General features: G+C 45.4%; 1 protein-coding gene across 1 annotated transcript in view; it reads right to left on the bottom strand.

The window, feature by feature from the left end:
• CDK1 (cyclin dependent kinase 1) overlaps positions 1-18,949 on the bottom strand; it is a 135,853-nt gene that overhangs the window by 66,067 nt on the left and 50,837 nt on the right. The window lies entirely within an intron of this gene.

The following is an 18,949-nucleotide window of genomic DNA, read 5'->3' as shown; positions in this document are numbered from 1 at the left end:
AATGGTGCCCCTAACCCAGAAAAGAGCCAAATCAGTAAAAATAAGAGTAAGCTCGGTCGCATTACAATTTTGCCAAGTTGACACCCATCAGAGGACCATGTCCACCATCATGGCAGTGTACATTCTTGATACAAGGAAAATTGACTCTAGGAGATGTGGAATGAGAAACCTCCCTGCACCAAGGACTGCCTGGTTACAAACTTTCACTCTGCCTGGAAATACTTTTATGCACCAGTGTAGAAAAGTAGGATCTGCTTTCATTGACACTCCACTTGTTGCTGGTGTCATGTTTTACTGACAAGCCTGACTGGGATCCTGCTAATCTGGACCAGTCTGTGCTTCCTCCCTAAATTGTTGTATTTGGCCACAGGAGTATCACCCATAAACCACGTTGAGATTAGGGTAGGTACATGAAGACAAAGTAACAATATCTCAACTGGTATCACTCTAAAGGACTATTTGACATGTATGTATAAAACATTACGTGAAAAGAAAACGGGAGACTCTGAAATGATTTTGAAATGTGCACATAGCATCATATAATTGTGATCAAAATTAAAGAGGTACAGTTGTAGCAGCACTTTAGGCAAATAAATGCGTAAACAACCCAACTTGGTGCTAGAGATGTGTGACACTAAAGGTGGCGAAGCAAGTGACAATTGTGTAATCAGCTAAAACTGCGCATGGTGCAGATGTGAATAAATATATACAGTGAAAGTAGTGGCTTTAAACAATGATTTACAATGTTGGATATGAAAGATTGAGAGCAATTTCAGTAGAGCCATATAAGGAAGTGCGCCATCAGTTGCGGAGGGGTCGACGACGGTTCGACGACGGTTCAATCCTATTAATCAGGATCATCTTCAGGACCGGGTTGTGAGTAATTGCGGTGCTGGGAGGGCACGAATCCTCACGGGCGTGTGGCCGGGAGGACCGGCGTCAAAGGTCTCCAATGGTAACCGGAGATCCTGGTTGCAGAAAGAGTCCTATGACTGCACCGCAGCTGGATTTAGCCCACCACACAAGGTCTCCCCCGTTACAGTGCCCATCAAACGGGACACAAGGAGCCGTTATTTACCCCGCCAATGTCCTCCTTTACACAGCACACGGATTAAACTCTACCTTTCTGCAACCAGGATCTCCAGTTACCATTGGAGACCTTTGACGCCGGTCCTCCCGTATAGTAGCAAACCTTGTGATCAATAAGTGTCTTGGCTACCACATATGATGACGCTTTAGCCACCCACCTTTATTTTATAAGACTAAGGTTGAGGGGTTTTTTGCTTGTATTACTATGACTTTGTAAATTGGAGGCTGTTTAATACGCTTACTTCTACTTACTTTAAACTCCTGTTTTATATAGTATTGGATCCATTCCAAGATGGACCGCTTGTTTGAGTAAATCACATGACCCGTAAGGGGTGTGTATTGTGTGTGCTCTCTTAGTGTGCCGTCTAACAGCGGAGTCTCAAACTCGCCAACTGTGGTTACATAGGCGCCTCGACTGGTGCAATAGTGAGGCTTTATAAATCAGTACTACATGCGGACTGTTTGAAGATGTGGTAATAAACAGTTTGACTAAACCAATAACGTTCCCTTTGCAGATTGAGTCATCTGCTTACATTAGCTGTGTTTGATAAGATATTGGTTGTTCTGGGGCTGCCAGGTGTTTCTCAGCTTAAGATGAGTTTGAACCAAGTGCGAGTAATCGGACCCCCCTTTTTTTTGCAAGGTAACTTCATCCTTGCTATTGCATCTCTGCGTACCACCTACCTTTTCAGTTAGTGCAGTTTTATGGCACTTTTACTGTGTATGATAGATTCAGTTCTCTTGGTTGGATTCCCGCCAGTTGGTGTTTGTCTGAGCACACATCCCTTTTGGATTATTGATCGCATGTCTTTGCGGCTACACATTTAAATGTTGTAGTATATTGTGGGCAAGCGCTACACACAATAGTTCGGTATATTGTTTTCTTTCTTTGTGACTCAATGTAAGCAAGGAACAAAACCTACAAATACTGACAAACCACAAAAACACCAAGTCCTGAAGGTCTAATGGAACTTTTTGGCCATCGGAGGCTGAAACGATGACGGTTAGTCCTGTTTGACATCATTAATTACATCATACGGTGTACCATTCCATCTCAATACTTGAAACTAAAGCATCAACTACATGGGACTGTGGATGTATAAATCTAAATAGTTAAGAGACCTTTGCGCTTCCCAGATCATAGGATTGGATGTATATTGCGAAGGTTGTAGTGATCGGGTGGGAGGCTCCAGTGTTGCTGAATTGCCCTTTGTGCTTGCTTATCTTGTACTGCATTTTTTTAATGTATGCATTGTATTTGATAAATACCTGTGCTTACAACATTTCGCAGTTCATGGGATATGTGAGTTTTTTCCAGTTGATCATTTTATTGACCAATATATTGATTAAAGTATAAATAATTTCTCCGGGAACACTTTTTGCTCATTATACTGCCCACTTTGGAGGAAGAATGGGTTGCCCTATTGCATAAAGAATCTTTCTAAAATTATCATTTTTAAAAGGATAGTGGAAGTCCTCTTTACCTAATAAAGAGGATTCATCATTACAATTCAAGTGACATGAAATATGTTAAATCTCCTCCTTCTCCATCAGGGATTGAAGCTTATAAGGGGAAAAATGGAATTCACAGCGTTTCCTTATGAGACTGGAGTTGTTTTAGGGCAGGGACTCCAACCTTTTGTGTATTAAGAGCTACGAATCAACAATCCTTGCAATCTGCCAGCGTAATTAGTGTTGTGTAAATGTGACCGCATCAGACAAGATTACATTGGTAAGCACCTTGTCCAAGATTACCAGCAGCGATCACCTCAGCGCATCAGGAGGGTTGCCAGCAGTAATGTAAAAAAGCTTTTTCAATTTGGAATGCCTATATGTGGGTAATACATGCCAGCTACAGCTGTAGGGTCCCTGGTATAAAAGTAATCCTATTAGTAATAAGTTTGCACCTGATTTATCGCTTAAACATCACTTTTAAATATACTTTGAAAAGTCCGCTATTTTTCTCCAAGCTTCAGTTTGAGTTCTCATAATAAACACGTTCGTCTTGGAATACACAATTTAGTCATACGTGTTAATTTAACTTGGCAACAAGCTCCACTTGCAAAGGCATGGGATGCACACAGAAGAGCTAGTTGGAGAAGCTTGTTTTAGGGCCATATTTCTTTGGTAATATGCTGGAGCACCGTGGAGGCGTGTCTAAATGTCTGACTGCCGCTGGCCTGCAATATTTTACTGTGCTATTTGATGGTGGGGAGGAAAATGGATACCCAAAGGGACCATCCAATCTTCCCCCCCAACCCACACCAAAACCCATGTAGGTCTAACTACGCAGCTATGTGGAGACTTCATTTTGTGGCAGTGCATCTTGAGTGGCCCAATGCATCACTGTGGCATTTGTGCGTTCCCTTTATGAAGTACTAATGTCTAAATGGGACAAGCCAATCTTGGGAATTTGTTTAATTGAATGAGGCGGTGGTTGAGATGAGCAGGTCCCATGTCGTGTAGGGCACGATCTGCAGGCAACCAGGAGTTGTCCGAGGAAGAGGGGGTGAAGCCCAGGATGAGAACTTCGGTCTTCCAGGTAGCGACAGCCTTCATCCCATTGTGTAAGTTGTTCTTGGCAACTGTGTTAGTTGGTGAGGGAAGAGGATCAGCTAGGTGTCGTCGGCGTAGGAGACTATGTTGAATCCGTGGTTCCGAACGATGGTTGCGAGGGAATGTCTAAGCATACCAACCTCTTTATGATGATCATTTCATCAATAGGCAGGTATGATCAAGATTAAGCCGGGTGGGCTAATCCTCGCTTCTGAGTCCTTAAATTCTTTACATTTTCCATTACAGTAGCTGGGACATTTTTCATTGTATATTAGGACCAGGGGTGAGGATTATGCTGGTTTAAAGCTTTCCCACAACCAGCGAAGCAATGCTAGGGACGGTCTTAAAATCTTTCAAAAGTAGAATCCGAAAACCAGTCTGCTGCATGGAGTACATCCTTCAGGCAAGCCACGGAGAATGCCTTCAAGGTCATGGCACCACTAACCGAATGAGTAGTAAACATCTTTGTGCCAATGCCAATCTCTTGCATAGCCCATCAAACCCTTCTGGAGATTGTAGGGAAGAAGACAGCCGTATACGGCTTCCAAAGGGCAATCAGAAGTTGCCTATCACCATGTTGGCGAATATCGGCTGTCATGGTCTTGTAGCTCTTAATACACTGTACCCCACGCAAATGTGATTCAAGAAAGGAAGTGTAAGAATTCACACATGAATTGCATTTCATACGTCTGGAGATATGGAAAGTAACCCTGTCTGGGGTAAATACTCTACCAGTAACGTCGGGTGCTCTCACATCGGAGCCCCTTTCTCACAAAACCAAACATAAAAGAGGAACCAGCTTAGTAGATATCACTTTCCTCCAAAGGTTAGGTATTGCACTGCATTGACAGGAAAAGGTTCAGGACCTTGTTAAAGTCCCATAGTTCCAAAAAATGAGGCTCTGGCGGAAGGGATAGTCTAACGCCTCACAAGAGCTTCCGCATTAAAGGGCAATTCCACCCTCCACCGGGTTATCGCCCACAGGTGTGTGACCTGCTGATATCGCAGACCTGAAAGTATTGATAGATCTATGGGCCTGGGAAGCAAGGAAATTCAAGATCTGGACAATGTCTACTCCCACCCACCAGATCCTGTGTCATTGGCGACACCAAATCCACAATAGAGTACATGCCGATTTATACCGCTTGGCTGTACCGTTGACATGCCTTGGAGAACAAGGACGCATTATGGCTAAAAAAGGCCCAGGACTTTGCAAATGATCCTGTAGTCCTCCATGCTATAAGAAATATTGACCCTCCAGCACCAGACAGTTGTGATTCTCTCTGGATCCTGGAGCAGGGATAGAAGGATTGAAAAATCCCAAGAAAGTTACAGAAGAACTGGATACCAGTCTTGTCATCTCCAAATCAGCGTCACTAACGCCATATCTGCCTCTGTTTTCGTATCTGGGTCAATAGGTGCATCATCACGGCAAAATGGGGAGGTGGGGGGCATAGAGGCCTAGTTCTAGTTCTGAAGAAAAGCACCTGTGGCTACCCTTCTGGATCCAGACACCAAAAGAAGTATCTGGGGAATATTGTGGTCCATTTTGCCTGTAAGCCCTTTAAGACAGAGTGCACCTTCCAGAGGCTTGCATCTTTCAAGTGACGTGAGTGCCAGTCGGCCAATTAGTTGGATGTTCCCAGGTGATGTTCTGCCATCACCGAGACTTGATGGACGAGACAATTGTCCCAGAAGTTTATGGCCATGTCCGAGAGGGTTTAGGAGTGCGTACCTCCTGGGTGATTTATGTAGCGCACAGTTGCTACATTGTCCATTTTGAGAAGGACGCAGCATTTCGCTTGCTCCACCACCGGACTAAGTAGGAACCTGCCAAATGTTCTAGGCAGTTGATGTGCATAGATAGTTTGCGAGATGACCATCTTCCTCAGTGGTGGAGAGTTCCCCACATTGTGCAAACCAGCCCTTGCCCTAGGTGTCAGATTTGATGACTAGGTCCGGAAGCGAGCTAAATATCGCTTGTTCGTTCCACAGATCCATGTGGGCCAGCCAGCACTGGATTTGCTCCGGTGCTTCCTCGGATAAGGGAGCCACCTGAGAAAAGGTTAGCCTCCTCTGGAGATTAAAAGGCTTGAGCTGCTGTAGAGCACAATAATGAAGGGGCCCTGAAAAGATAGTCTGAATCTAGAAAGACTAGAGTCCCAGCCGCCTCTCAATCTGCCATGGCGCAGTAACTGGTTTTGCCACCATGTATCGCAACTCGTGTCGGATCCCGATTTTGTTCATTTTCCTGGAGAGAAGACTGTGAATGGCCCGCACCAAGTAACTACAAAGCCCAGAAACACCAGAGAATAAGTGAGAGTAAGGGACGACTTCTGTTGGTTGATGATGAATCATAAAGATTCCAGGAGATTGACTGCCATCTGCAGATGCTTGCAGAGGGTCGAGGGTCCTGGGTCACTGGTCCATCAAAGGTCGTGTAAGTGGACTGATGCCAGCACCCTGAGCCCTTAAAAATTCCACCACCGGGCGCATGACCTTGGTAAAACACCACAGGGCGAGAAGACCGACCTAAGGGAAGTGTGGTGAACTCGAAAGTCTGCACCACCATTGAAACTGGAGGAAACTGCTGTGGGGAGGAAAAAAAAAATCTGGATAGTCACATAAGTGTCCTTGAGGTAGAGACACACCATCCAGTCCTTGAGCTGAAGATCCCTCAGAAGGTGGATCCCTTCATTCTTGAAGTAGTGGAAAAACATCCACTTGAGGCATTCCTCCAGGTTGATAACTGGCCATTGGCCGCCATCCCTTTTGTCCACCTAGAAAAAGGTTGCCAAGAAAAACTGAAGGATGAGATGCCTACACCGTGGCACCTTGGTTGAATAATTCTACTACCTCTGCATCTACCAACTTGGCGCCTGCTTAGGAGAAGGCCATTGAAGGGGGGGGGGGGGGGGGGCTTCTTTTGGAAACGAGAGTTAATAAACTTGAAAGAACCCCTGCATGGTTTTCTGTACGTAAGAATTATAAGTGAGAGTCGCCCAGTTGTGAACAAATCCCAACAGGCTCCCAGGTGCTGCTGTGGGAAAATATGAACAATTCCTTGAGTGGAGCCATGGTTGCCACTGTCTGTGACTGCCCCTTTAACCGTGGTGTCTGGATGGGCGTGTAAAGGGAACTTTGCCGACTGGTTGTAACCAGAGGTTTCAGACGGGGGTTGGGGGCGGGGGGGGGGGGGGGGGTCTATTGCAAGGATTGGGCCATGAAGGCTCTCTTCAAATGGTCATAAGCGTCCATATCGACGCCTAGGAATAATTCCACTTTTGCACCTTGGGGTGAGAGGAGGCTGGAGAGGTGTTTCCGGAGGTAGCAGGAACAGGGCCAGAGGGTGTTTCTGTCCCTGGGAGTAATTTAAAGAAGTGCCTAGCGTACTGTAGAGGTTTCTGCTTCAAGGGAGCCACTACGCGAGTAACCGCCTTAATATGGAGGCTTACATCACCGTGCGAAAGTGGTAGTCAATGGGGAGGTAGGGAGCTTCATCCTCTTCTGTATAGGTCTCTTCTATATCACTCATTGTGACTAGTGTTGTATTGGGGTTGATAGTAGTAATGTATGGTACTGGAACTCCAAACCCAAGTGTGAGCGAGCCCAATGGGCAAATGGCAGGTCTGAGCCTACATGACACAACTAGCACCCACATGTATTGCAGGGGTTAATGTTTTTAAGCCTGGCGGCCAACTTTTTGGATAAGTGTGCGCTGCTCCAACATCCAAAAACGCTGAAAAACGCTGAAAAACGAAGTCAATTCTAGGATTCCTGAATTGTGGAAAAACTTACATTCTAAATTATGCAGAAAGGGTTAAATCTCTACGAATTAATTAAACCTGATTTTAAATCAGTTAATTGGACACAGAAATTTTGCATTCACTCCAGACATGTTAGCAACAAAACATTTGCAAACACGCGTCAACATATGCAACTTAGTGATCCGAATCATTCCGGGTCAATGTGGATTCACCTGCTTACCTTTTCCCCGCTACGGGGGGTAAGCAAGCCTATAGTGCAGAGTGCGCGATCGTTAAAGGTCGTTGGCAAATTCAGACCCAAGGTCACAAAAACGCAATCTCTAGGAGATTGTACAGCTCAGCGAGCAGCATTTATCATGGCACTTGAAAATACGGATCGCGAATTCCCCGCACTCATAATGTGCGATTCTTTCTATTGTGTCCAATCCTACAATGAAAATTTACAGAATTGCCTTCAAAATGGTTTCAAAGATGCAAAAGGTGGCACAATCGAGCATAAAATGCTTTGGGAACAAGTAGTTCAGTTACGACAAGGACTACAAAACACTCATGTGATACATACGCTGAGTCATCAACGTAATGGCGTTCAAGTTGAAGGGAATCCTTTGGCGGATGAAGCCGCGAAGGCAGCTGTGCAAACTGCTTCCGTAGCTGCAATCACTCGTTCAAAAACTAAAATAGACGGCGAAATAATGCTAGCTGTCAATGCTTCAAGCAAAGACAGTGGTAAATTATTATCTAAGGGGTTTCCTCTCAAATACTCCTATATAACTGATGTAAACATTTTCTGTTTGCTCGAATCCCTGGAGTGGGGGATAGAGTCATTCCAAACATGGAACATAGATAAGGACTAATCTTAGCAGCACATGAAGGGCTCGCCTCTGCACATGCAGGTGTTTTTGCCACAGTGTTATTAAAACGGAGATACTGGTGGCCACGCACGAGGAAACAAACCAGAAATTATGTTTTGGGATGTGAAATATGCCAGAAGATGAGTCTACTGTGAAACGTCCTGCGCAGATGCCCCTTAATTTCAGATTAACAATTAGCTTGCGTTTACCTGGACCACTGTGGTCCCTTACAAAGGGATGGTAACTATAAATACATCATGGTCGCAGTGGACTTTGGTTCTGTGATGTATTCCTATAGGTTCTGTATCGATCCCCCTATTCCTGACCCTGTTCTGGTTAACAAGTTAACTAGCAGCCATCCCATGATGCAGAAACCGTTATCTGATTAAGCCACACTACGGCACAGGAACGTGTTATCTGATTAGGTCATAACGCTTGCCATCTAATTAGACAAGCAATATTCCTCCAGCCCCTGATAAGGCATACGGAGTTGTCAAAACAAATCAAACCTATGACAACCTGGGAAAAACCCTGCGGCCATTGTTTTGATTTCACCGAGAACTTCAGCAAAAGAATGTGCTAACGACCAGCTCGTATGACATCCTTATTGACGTATCTATGTCCATCCTTACGTCAATCTCGGCACCTTACAGGTATAAATATTACCGGTATTGCCTTAAGCAAACACACGCGGTGGTGACGAGATCGGAGCAGCCAGACTTGCCGAAGCCCAGAGCAGACCCTGCTGGCGCAGCCCCGCCTTCCTGACGCGCTGAGAACGAGACGCTGCTTTCTCCTGCCGAGAAATCCAGCTCCGGCGCTTCCGGGTAGTCCTCGCAGGCAGCCTGGAATATCGAGACCAGAGACGAGAGATACCATCCCTCATTCATCCTAGATTCCAGGTACAGAACTGAATAACCCCTTGCAGAGAATTCTTGAGTCAGTCACTTGGCAAAACAAACTTAAACTGTAACTTTCTATTCCCGCCCACGTATTAGGCTAAGGTCAGGTACACTGGGGTAGGCGTAGTTAGAAACACCAGTTGAGTACGATTAGTCAAATGTATGTGTATCTATTTTATCCATTTTAAACCATATGGCTTAGAAACCATATAAATGTTTCTACAGTATTATTTTATACTTCTGCTTTTATTGTATGCACTTTACTTAACCATAAGTATTGCGATAATATCGATCCATTTCTCTTGTACGAGAAAAGAGACTGATCAATAAATACCATCTTTTATTGAACACGCCCGTCTCTTCCTTTTCTCTACAATCTGGTGAGACTAAGAATGCACGTACTGACTGAGTAAAATAAGTTGTCTTTTGTTTTCACACGACTCTAGAGATACACTCTTGATTAGGGGAGAGCAAAGTTGTCATGTTCTATGGTTGTCAGAAACTAAATCCCTTCTTGTCTATCCAGGGAGGTTCAACTCCTCCTTGCCTATTCGAGAAAGTTTCTAGTGAACTCTGAGCTAGCTGGCAAACCCAAAACTTTAAGTCTAATATCGACAATAGAAGACCTAGTTAACGTCTGGTCTAGGCCTATACTATTGAAGGTAATATTCCAATGCGCAGAGCCTATTGGGATAATAGGAACTACACTACATGGCGCCCAAACGTTTGGAAAGGCGATAAAACTAACACAAGACATTAGAGTAACTCAGTCGTGCTATTTCACTCAGACCCCTTTTTTCCCATAATACTCCAAAGACGTCTGGAGTGGGTGAAAGGTCATATCCGCCAAACCTCGCAGGAGGAAACTCCTATGTATGGTTCTTGGTTTAGTCAACGTTGAAGGATACACTGTTCCAAAAATATTGTGCATCTAATCTTTGTTTCCATAAGAAACCTGATCTGCAAACAAACGGAATAACCTTCTGGACAGTACAATGTCAGACAGTGAAGGAGAAAGAGGCAGCTAGAATAGCAGCTGAACTCGTAGCAGCTGATAATGCTATGCAAGAAACAGACCCGAATATAATACTCATCCCGGTCAACATAAGAAAATCTATAACTTTAAAACTTATAGAAAATGGACTGACACCTAGAGGTGGCACAGTCATATTCGTAATAGAGGCACACGAATATCGGCAGACAGAGGTATTCTATTCATGGATACACTTTCCAGCAGCAAACGCTGTAACAAAGCACTTCCACTATTACAAAACAGAGGAACCTCCTAATGAGTACACTCCTTTCGAGGAGGTGGAAGTGCCACTTAAATTCCAAGAGCACCTGCTCTTGTTTAATGGCGCCCTAAAACACAATAATCACATCACCAGGCTCGGTCCGTTAGGTAGACCAGGAGCAACGTGGCCGGTCCTAGCCGGATACACACCACATCCAGACTTCGAAAGAATGTCTGCAGTAGATCTTTTAGTACAACTAAAACAATTAATAAAAGTACATAGACAATTAGTCCAATATGTGATGCGGACTTCAACAATCCAACCAGCAATTAAAATTCCACAGCTGACCCCTCATCAGGGGAACACAAATAAAATTACACCACAGAACATACAGTCCTGCCTAGGTAAAGTACCAGCTAAACGGGAACAAATACCATTCTGGTTAGCACAAAAAAATCACCCAAATAGAGGCGGTGTTTCCAGACACCACCCCGTTAGAAAAACACAGGATTCTGACTGTCTTCCAATGGGAATCGCACCACACGTGGAGGACTGAGACACTTGGGGTACAGTCTTTGCTTCCATTTACACAAAAACGCATGGCGTTCCATCCATCTCGGTAATACCAGATGTGCTAAAACAAATTCAAGATGAATACGGTCCAGAACCCGCTTTAACTCTTGGTATGAAACTACTGAAAGACTTCAAGCAGGTCTCGGCAATACTATTAGCCAGCAATACTATTAGCCAACATAAAGGGAGAAGCAGCAAACGTGGCGATCCGCCAAAGGTTAAAAGAGACAGATTTAGCAGACCAACCAGCTGAAATTGCCAGAATTATAGAAAAATCCTATGAGGAACTAGGTAGAGATAGTTTAGGTGGAATACCAGTAAAACCACAACTGATTGAAAGTCCTGAAAAAGTATTTTTTAATAATAATTTAACATCACAAAAAAAGAGCTGGGATGGAAACAAACAATCCAATCCTAAAGAAAAGAAATTCCAGTCCAGAGGAAGGTCTCCTCGGCGGAGAGAAAGATCTCCGAACCAAAGACACAGGTCTCCCCAAAGTGATCCCTCTGGGAAAAGATATAACCTTAGAAATAGGGATAATATAAAGAAGCCTGATCGATCAAGAAATTGATACCCGCCCCTCTCAATCTTTTCAGACTTCCTCGCAGAAATCGGAAAGAAGAGGACGATCAGAACAAAGAGAAGAGCACGTCAAGTCCAAAGACAAGGAACCTGCTCATCTAAAAAAGAAATTACAATTTCCAAAAAAGAAGGTAGCCAGTATTAAAGTAGTTAACAATGCCGAGAATTCTGAGGACACAACTGAAAAACGGAGAATGGGCTCAGACAATGCTAGACAGCGCAGCAGAAGTGAGCATAGCTCGCAAAGTCCTTATGAATCATCTAGAGACAGTGGACACGAATGAATATCTTCAAGTGGAAACTGCAGACACCAGAGTTAGCAAACCTCACAAAATATATGAAATAACTTTACGTATAGAAGGGGATAAGACTAGAAAAATAAGGGGACTATTTTGGGATAATCTCTCCAAGGGCTATGACATCCTTCTAGCTGAAAAAGACTGGCCACCAGAGTTTGTCAGGGACTGCCCTCATGGCGAAGAAATAATTATGCCTGCCTTCCCAAATCATATCCCAATTCATAAAAAAATACACACTTGCTAGAAAGTGGGCAGTAGCTCAAGCTCCTGCTTTATATAAAAATCATGTAGGATGGGATGAGGACTCTCCTCCTCACAAAATCCAGTTAAAATCGCAACCTACTGCACAAAGACAGTACCCAATTAAGCAAGAAGCTAAAAAACAGGTAAAAGAAATGCTAGATCAACTAGAATACCAGGGGGTGATTGAAACTTGCACCTCACAAATGAACAACCCTTTGTTTCCGGTCTCCAAACCAGACAATTCATATCGTCTAGTTTTGGATTACAGACACCTTAACTCATGTTGCAAAACTTTTGCAGTGCAAAACTCGCATAGTGTTCATTTGGATGTGGCTCAGCGCTCGGCTGACACTCGAACTGTTATAAAAGATATGCAAGTCTTTATCGGCACATACGCAGTCAGCACCCTACATTCTGACCAGGGTCCTGCGTTTAGCTCTTGATCTTACAAAGAGGTCATGGCCAATTTTGAGGTTGCATTGCGGTACTCTAGTTAATTCCATCCTGAGGGAAATTCGGTTGTTGAGAGAAGAAAACAGGACATAAAGCAATCGATAACAGCTAGGGTATTAGGTTCGGGTGACTGTTGGGTCAAACATTTATTAATAAGTGTCCAACTTATCTTAACTTGCCAAGAAGTTCTCTAGGGGGTATCCCTCCATATGGTCCTTTTTGGGACTAGAATGTTGGTTGTGGGCCTTGACTGTTAGACAGTGATTTTGGTATCAAAGATAGTTTGGCTGTTTTACAAGACTTAAAAGAAATAACGAAACAAAGTAACTTGATCCTGAAGCCAACCACCACTGAGGAAAAATTAACCGTCCCAGCAAGGCCTGTCTGGATCCCAAAGCTTGGTGATCTAGTCAGAGAAAAGATCACAGACAAGAAGGAATTTGGGCCTTCTTACAGACAACCAGTACCTGTCCTAGCCATTCACAAATCAAGAACAGAATTGCTACGTAAAAGGGAGAACAGGTTGTGTCAATCGACCTGGTCAAACCACATCATGTGGCCGATAATAAGCAGTAGGCCAAGTGGACTCCGCCAATGTTGCAGACGCCCAGCTCTGGCTACTATCCAAGAGGTTCGAACTGAGAGACTAATCACCTTTGAGGAATCTGCAGTACGAAATGAAGGACTAAGCAACAAACCTATGGAACTCGTGCCTCTTGAAACCCCAAATAACAGTTTGTCAAGAAACGCCTGTACACAATGAAGTAGCATCTGACTACACAAATGTAACAAGTGATCCTGAGGTTCCAGCAATTTCAATGAATCCTGATGCAATCCCAACAATTGACAGAACTGCCTGTGGCTATTTCATTACCTTGGATAATTTTTCTGAGGAGCCCAGCGAGCCTGAAACAACGCCAACTAAAAGAACTTTGAAAGACCAAGCAACAGACCTTTTTTTTTATATCACCTGAAAAGACTCATCTGGTTTCACCATGGATTGAACTTTGGATTGTGTTGGGTGTGTTTTTTCTTCTACTTTGGCTGACTCTGGTGATAACTTTGGGAATGCTGATAAATGGAAGATATGTTAAAAAGGACACAGCAAGTAAGATCAACTTACTCCTCAAGCCACACAAATCATCCCATCATGAACAAAGAGACTAGCCATCAGTGAACATCACACAGCCGTTCCTATACCTGGTGGTATAGCTTGGGACAAAACCGAATGGCATTTTTGGCCGTCGGAGCAGTTGAAGATTCCACACTTATTCAAGGTTTCATTAAGTGACTTTGTTTCATCAAGTACCTTTTCTGATGATTGGGACTTCGAGACTGTAAATAATATGATGTCAGACCTAGAAATGTCTGCAGTATTTACTAATCATGAATCTTTGGAAGTTATCAGAATATGAACAAGTGTATTGTAATAATCATTATGGTAATCATTTCTTGCACCAATCTGAAAATCCTAGAATGTATTAATGTATAACCAATGGGAACATTGTCCTACGCCACCAAAGGGTAGCTCAAAAACATTTGCAATGAAATTTCCATACTTTTCAGGGTTCAATGTATCCAATCCAGTGTCGTTTTACTTTAAAAAGGTGAAATAAACAGGAATGAAAAGTATGTTGACAAATACCAAACAGATTTATTCTGCAGCCTTTTATGCCCAACTGTCTAAACTAGGATTTGACTTTTGGAAAGACAACATGGAGACAAAAACTGTCTGGGGTACAAAAGATTGGCAGGTACAGGGTATGGATGCTTTATTTAGAACCTGCATCATCCCTGAGCAAATTATGTTTTTGAATGACACTGTCCAACAGATGTCTTGCCTTGGGTTAGCCAAGATCAAAGACATGAACATACCTACACCTGATAATGCTAACACTTCAGAGAGGGAGGTTGACGTACATTCTATTTTGCATCACAGCAGAACAGATCCAGATTGGACTAAATGGTTGATCTGGCCCACAGACACAAACTGTCAAGTTAGATTCCTGAACAAAACACAGGGTTTAACATTCAATAGGCCAGACCCAAGATATGTTCAAAGACAGCATCCTGAAATAGTAACATAGGTGTGTGAGATATCTTAGCACCGTTGATTCCTGTGTCATCCTTTTGTGCAGTTTGTTCCTACTGCACCATTTCATGTACCTGTTCCATTTTGCGGCATAACACTTTCGTGTTGTAGGTCTCCTTGCCCCCCGTAGCACCTGCAGGGTGTGCTCTGGTAGCCTCAGGTGTGCGAACTCTATGTCCTCGGGAGCCATGCAGCTAGGCTGAGGCTCTCAGGCTCTGGTTGCAGTACTTCTCCGTTCTGCATGGAAAGTAGGTCTTTTCTTTTTCCGAATTTGTGGGGTGGCCCCTGTGCCATTTCCATTATTTGTGAGTACCAGGTCTGCCTTGCCCACTGTGGTGCCACCAGTATCAGTGTCATGTTGCTGGTTCTGCACTCGAGTACCCTGGGTATCAGGGGAAAAGCGTAAGCAAATGTTTTCGACCAGCTTATCCATAGGGTATTCCCCAGGGATCTTTCGCCTATTAACCTGAATGCAAAGTTTTGGCATTTTGCATTCTGGTGTGTTGCAAATTGATCTATTGTCGGTGTTCCCCACCTTCTGAATAGCCTTTGCGTTTCCTGTGTATTGAGCTCCCACTCGTGGGATGCAGATGTCTGTCTGCTGAGCCGGTCCGCTTCCACGTGGTCTTTCGCTGGTAGGTGTAGGACTAGCAGGTCTATTTTGAGTGGGAAGGGCCATCTCCATATCTCCTGTGCTAGGTTTGATAGCGGGGCTGATTGTGTTCCTCCCTGCTGGTTGATGTAGAACATAGTGTTGTCTTTTTGGATCAACACTCTGGTTGTACATTTTTTTCCTGGAAGGCCTTCAGGGCGAGGAACACCGTTTTAGTTCCAAGTAGTTGATGTGTTTGACCGCATCCGCTGGAGTCCACAGACCCCTCAACCGGAGCTTGTTCATGTGCGCTTCCCCATCCCATCTGGGATGCGTCTGTGGTGATGGCCACCGTTGGAGTTGGTGGTGTTAAAGGCTTCGGTTATGTTCTCCTTGTTGCACCACGATATCTCCTCCTGCACTGCGTGCGTTACAACCACTAGATCTTCCCAACTTCCTGTAGCTTGTGACCATTGTTGTTGTAGCCATTCCTGGAATGGTCTCATGTGGAGCCGTACATTTGGGACCAGATGTATGCAGGACGCAATCATGCCCATGATTTTGCTCGCTGTCCTCACTATCAGAGCTCGCCCCTTCTGGTAGAGGCGCCTCTCCTTCAGCAGGGCCAGTGTTCTTGTCGCTGGGTAACATCTTGCTCTGTATGGTGTGTAGATTTGTGCACCCAGGAAGATCTTCACTTGCTCTGGTTCCATCGAGGATTTCCCCCAGTGAATGGAGAATCCCAGGTCTATCAGTGTACTTGTCACGAGCTGTGCGTGTTCTTTGCACGTCCGGTGGGAACTTGCCTTTATTAGCCACCCGTTGAGGTAAGGGTATACATGGATCCCTTACCTCCGTAGGTGCGCTGCCACTGCTGCGAGGCACTTGGTGAAGACTCATTGTGCGGATTTTAGTCCGAAGGCTAGGGCTGTGAACTGGTAATGTTTTTTGTTGATGGTAAATCTTAGAAGATGTTTGTGCTGCCTGTTCATTGGGATGTGCAGGTAGGTATCTTTGAGGTCTAAGGTGGCCATGAAGTCTCCGCCCCTTATCTGAGGAATGACCTCTTGAAGGGACATCTTGAACTTGTGTTTTTATGTACTTGTTTAGGAACCTTAGGTCCAGGATGGGTCTCAGTGTTTCGTCCACCTTTGGTACCAGGAAGTAGGTTGAGTACACTCCCTTGTTCCTCTCTGTATGGTACTGGTTTGATGGCCTCCTTTTGGAGAAGTTCCTTTGCTTCCTTTTGAGGTAGCTCTAGTTCCTTTCCTGACTGCGCCTTCTTTTTTGGTTTCTTGTTTGGCAGTGTCTTTCCCAGTTCTATGCAGTATCCGAACTGTATGATGTTGAGTATCCATTTGTCTGTGGTTATCTTCTTCCACTCCCAGAAGAAATATCTTAGCCTACCTCCTACTGGTGTTACATATTAGTTGATGTTTGGTCCGTGTAACCCTCTGTTGGTTTTGTTGTGCTCCACCCTTGGAGGTGTTGCGTGGGTGGGCACGTATTGCGTGACAGTCACTTTGAGGTGGGTTGTTGGGCCCCCTCTTCTAGTTTGTCCAGGTCTATTCACCCTCCCCCCTTTGCTGGTACTGCCAAGTTTGTCTTTGCTGTCCCGGTTGCGTTTGGCTGTCGTCCTGGTGGGACTGCTGGAATGTCTGGTGTGACGTTCCTGGCTGGTTGCCCCCTCTTCCGTTCGGTCTTCGTGTCGGGGTACCCCTTCTCATCCCCCTGAATATTAAGGCCCCATGGACCTTGCAGTTTAGTTTTCCTTTTTGAGCTGGGTGAGCTTTTCATCCACTGGCGCCCCAAACAGTGTCTCCCCCATTGAGCGGGGTGCTTACAATGTTTTGCTGTACCTCTGGCTTGAAGCCTGAGATCCTGACCAAGGCCTGCCTTCTCTCCGTGATTCCCAACATCAGTCTGCTGGACGTATCAGCCCCATCCAAGGCTGTTTTGAGGCATGAATTTGCCACTTTCTTCCCCTCCTCCACAAGGTGAGAGTCTCTTTGTTGGTACTAGTCTGGGAGGTGCTTGATCAGCTGTCCGATCTCGTCCAGAATTTATTACTGGAGCCTGTTCAGCAGGGCGTTTGAGTTTGCCATGCGCCAGTGCATCACTGCATTTCTTTCTATCTTTCTCCCAGTTAGGTCCATCCGCCTGCTTTCTTGGTCTGGTGGTGGGCCTGATGTTGGCACATTTGCCCTTTTCCTGGCGGTCGCCGCAATAATGGAGTCGCTGTGACTGATCCCCGGATGTAGGGCGGATCCTTAGAGTGTTTATATTTCTTCTCCGCCCTAGGCGTGATGGACCTGCATGTTGCCGGTTCCTTGAACGCCTCTTTCCCTTGGGCCATGACACTCAAGCATGGGGAGGTACTGGCTCCTCGTTTGGGTGTGGAGCAGGGTCTCCAAGAGGAAGTCTGCCTTTGGTTTTACCTCATCTAGCTTGACTCCAAAGGCTGTTGCCGCGTTCTTGAGGACCATATTATAGACCCCAATGTCATCTGGCGGTGAAGGTCTCGAAGGATACGTGCCCACGGGCTCTTCTGGGCCTTCGGTGTCAAGGTCCTGCCACTCCAGGTCCTGTGTCCCCGAGGATGGAGAGTCGAGGGTCATCCGCTGATCGTCACCCTCCTCCTCGTAGTAGAGGACTTCCTCTAGATGGTCCTGTGTCTCAGGACTTTGGCAGCCCTTCGGCATCGAAGTCGTCCTCCTCTTCTATTTCAACGATCACCGTCTTTGGCTTCAACAGAAACGCGAACCTCTTCATCTTTTAGTCGAACTCTTTGCAGGATGGTATCCATGTCGGCCTCGAGCAGTCTCTTCTTTCTCACCAGTTCGGCGGCCTGTTCGGCGTCAAACGGTTCGGCTGATCTCTTTAACATACTTGTCGAAATGACCTTCGGGTCCTTCTCCTTTAAAGTCGATTGTTCCTTTTCGGGGACGTGCTTCGACGACCTTGGCTTTTCGCCGGTCTTTGCCACCTGGGAGTCCTTTTTGAAGGATCCGCTGGGCTGTTTGTCCTTGGGTGCAGCTGCGGCCGTCGAGATGGTCGGCGCCAGTGCTCCCTTCGAGGACTTCGACTCTGTCTGCGAGTCTGACTCAGACCTTAGAGGATCTGTCGGGGTTAAGGGGTCGTCGACTCTCCTACCTCTTTAGAAGTCTTATCGGTTTCTAAGACCGTGTAGTCTACTTCAGCGATGTTGTCCTCCTAGTCGCTCGAGTCTCCCAGGTCCCGAAGCGACGGCGGTTGTCCCTTGCCTCTCATGTTGTAGTTGGCTCTTCTCTGTCTCTCTCTAACCCGGAGAGTCTTCAGTGTGAAGGCGGAGCAGGCGTTGCAGTCCTTGCTCTCGTGGTCGACCGGTAAGCAGAGGTTACAAACCAGGTGCTGGTCCTTCTGCGCGTATTTGTGGTAGCAGTTACGGCAGAATTTAAAAGGTGTCTTGTCCATTTCTTGCGCTCAGGGTGCTCCCTGTGTGCGCATTCTCCATTGGACGTCGAAGTTCTCCTTCTTAGTCGTCATCCCGGCTGGATGGTGTTCCTCGTTGTCTTCTCCAGTCTTTCCCGTGCAAAATTAGACTTTTCTGCGTCTTCTTTCCTCCAAAACGCTGGAGCCTCTCGGCGACGATCGAGACCCAACGGTGGAAAAAAGAACCTGAAGATGGCGCCCAAAGGTGGGAGCTTCCGCAGGAAGCGTGCAGACATCACAGGA

This window comes from Lissotriton helveticus, chromosome 5_1 (assembly GCF_964261635.1).
Source record: "Lissotriton helveticus chromosome 5_1, aLisHel1.1, whole genome shotgun sequence".
In the NCBI taxonomy this organism is placed as follows: Eukaryota; Metazoa; Chordata; class Amphibia; order Caudata; family Salamandridae; genus Lissotriton; species Lissotriton helveticus.
Note: the sequence above shows the minus strand (reverse complement) of the source record. Positions and strands in the feature narration are given on the sequence as shown.